This window comes from Magnolia sinica, chromosome 17, assembly GCF_029962835.1.
Source record: "Magnolia sinica isolate HGM2019 chromosome 17, MsV1, whole genome shotgun sequence".
Classification (NCBI taxonomy): domain Eukaryota; kingdom Viridiplantae; phylum Streptophyta; class Magnoliopsida; order Magnoliales; family Magnoliaceae; genus Magnolia; species Magnolia sinica.
Window position 1 is genome coordinate 52,630,423 of NC_080589.1, and position 2,472 is coordinate 52,632,894.

Here is a 2,472-nt window from a genome sequence, read left to right on the forward strand (position 1 = left end):
CACTTGAGATCATCCTCTTCTTTCAAGAGATATAATCCACCTTTCTCCTTTAATTGAGTCGGCCTAGACGTGGTGTTCGACTTTGGGTAATAGTCCCAAGATTGTGTTTTTTCGGCCAAACTGTCGAGGTAGTCCCATACCTCGTCGACATCTTTATTAATGAACTCTCCATTACACATTGTCTCGACCATTTGGCGCATGGAAGATGTCAGTCTATCATAGAAAAAATTTGTAATGCGCCACGTGTCAAATCCGTGTTGTGGGCATGAACTGACCAAATCTTTGAACCTTTCCTAACATTGGAAGAATGTTTCATCTTCCTTTTGGGCAAAGTTCATGATCGCTTTTCTGAGGGTAATCGTTTTATGATGTGGGAAGAATTTTTTTATGAATTCCCTCTGCATGTCGTTCCATGTGCCAATGGATCTAGGACGTAGTGAATGTAACCACGTCTTAGCTTTCTCTTTTAAGGAAAAAGGAAAGAGTTTCAGCCTAATTATATCCTCAGATACATTAGGAAAACATAATGTAGCTATTATCTCATCGAACTCTTTCAAATGTAAATATGGACTTTCAGATTCAAGTCCATGGAATTTGGGAAGGAGTTGGATAACTCCTGGCTTGATGTCCATTTATCCTGTGTTTTCAGGAAAAATCATGCATGAGGGCGTACTCACTCCCGCCGGTTGTAGAAAATCTCGTAAAGTACAAGGCGGGGGTGCCTGTTGCACCTCATTTTCATCTTGGGTATCCTCCACCCTGGGTGGAAGTAGAGGAGGTTGGTCTTCAGCCATAACTTCAGTTAACTCAGGAGATTTCGAGTGGTGTCTAGTCCTGCGATGGATAGTCAACCCCTCAACCACTCCTCCTTTAGTCAAGAGACGTCGAGTGTCGTCACGGGCCCACTTGGGCATGAAAAACACTCGCAGCTCTCGATTAAAAACCTAATCTTAAGAAAGGAAAAGAAAATCTAGAAAGAAAGAGAGAGTTGGAAAGAAATTACCAAATTGGAGTCCTAAGTTAAAAACCTGCAAAATAAAACAAAAATAAGTTAGATTCTTAAAAAGAGAAGAATGATACTTTAAAAGAAAAATAACAGTAAATTAATTTCTAAAAGAAGGTATTCTTTAAAGAAGAGTGGAAATTTCTAAAGTAAATTGGGAAAGATCTAAACTAGAAAGTAAATTATTAAAAGAGAACTGAAAAATAGAAAGTAGGGAAGGAGTGTACCGAATTAGAGATTTCTATCTTAAAAGTCTACAAAATAGGAAGGTTAGTTTCTAAAAAATTATAAAAATAAATTAGGAAACAAATTAGATTCTAAAATTAGAAAGTTACTAAAAATAAAAGTAGAAAATTGATTAAGAAATAACCTAGTTCTAAGAATAAACTATTTCCTACAGATGGGTGGATACTAGAATTAGAAAATTTATAAAATTCAAACCCTAATTCTACAAATAGAAAAAGTAGAAGAATTAGAAAAGGATTACCAATTTAGAAATTTATGTCAGGATCCTACAAAACAGGAAATAAGTTAGTTCTAAAAATCAAATAAACCAAAAAAACTTTAACCTAAAGTTAGTAAAATCCTAATCTTAATCTAATTCTAAAACTAATTAATCCCAGAAAACGTAACCGTCAGTCCCCGGCAACGGCGCCAAAAACTTGTTCACTCCCCAAGTATAGGGTTGTGATGTAGTAATAAACTCGGTAAGACCGAGGTCGAATCCACAGGGACTGAAACTTGTACGTTTCCTGAAACTAGGTAGAAATAGAACTAGCCTAAGATGTAATCAAAATCAAATGTAAATTTAAGGAATAATGGTGGAATAATTATCTAAAACTTTAAGGAATTCAGAGGAAGAAACTAGGGATTCAGAGGATCCACTTGTAGAGATCAGGGAGATCTTATGCATGCATCAAGGATTATGGAATTCAAACTGAACTTTCTTGGTCTAGTTTTCAAGAGATGAAAGGTATATGAATTAGAATGGATTCCATCATCTAACCATGCCCAGGAGACAAAGCAAACAACAGGATTAAACTAATTACCAACCAATCAACAATGTACGAAGATCAGGAAGGGTACTGTCATCCTACCATGCCCATGGAGCAATGATGAACAACAGGGCTTCCTGACTTCATAAACATAAAAAAAGGGGAAAGAAATATTCAAAGCCATTGCAAACCCATTGTAATTTCAGTCACAACAGACCATTAAAGACGAATAAAAATATTCCTTATAATAATCATCAAAGAACAAATTCAGTTCATGCATTCACATTAAAAGCATAAAGTAGTCTCCCATCTCAATACAAGCTTCACCTCTTAGCCCTAGCTAAGAGGATTAACCCGTCATGATGTGGCTACCAAAAACAACAAAATAAAAAATAAAAAGGAAAAGAAAAGAATAAGAAGGAAAAAGAGAAAACCCACTCCACGTCCAGCCTTTCTTCAACCGTCCAAAACTCC

At 36.0% G+C, this 2,472-nt stretch overlaps 1 non-coding gene across 1 annotated transcript; it reads left to right on the forward strand.

Annotated features, from left to right (window-relative positions):
• The first annotated feature begins 249 nt into the window (after positions 1-249).
• On the forward strand, positions 250-356 carry LOC131232007 (small nucleolar RNA R71). The gene has a single exon (XR_009164616.1). It is a non-coding gene; the product is annotated as a small nucleolar RNA R71 (small nucleolar RNA).
• The last annotated feature ends 2,116 nt before the right edge of the window (positions 357-2,472 follow it).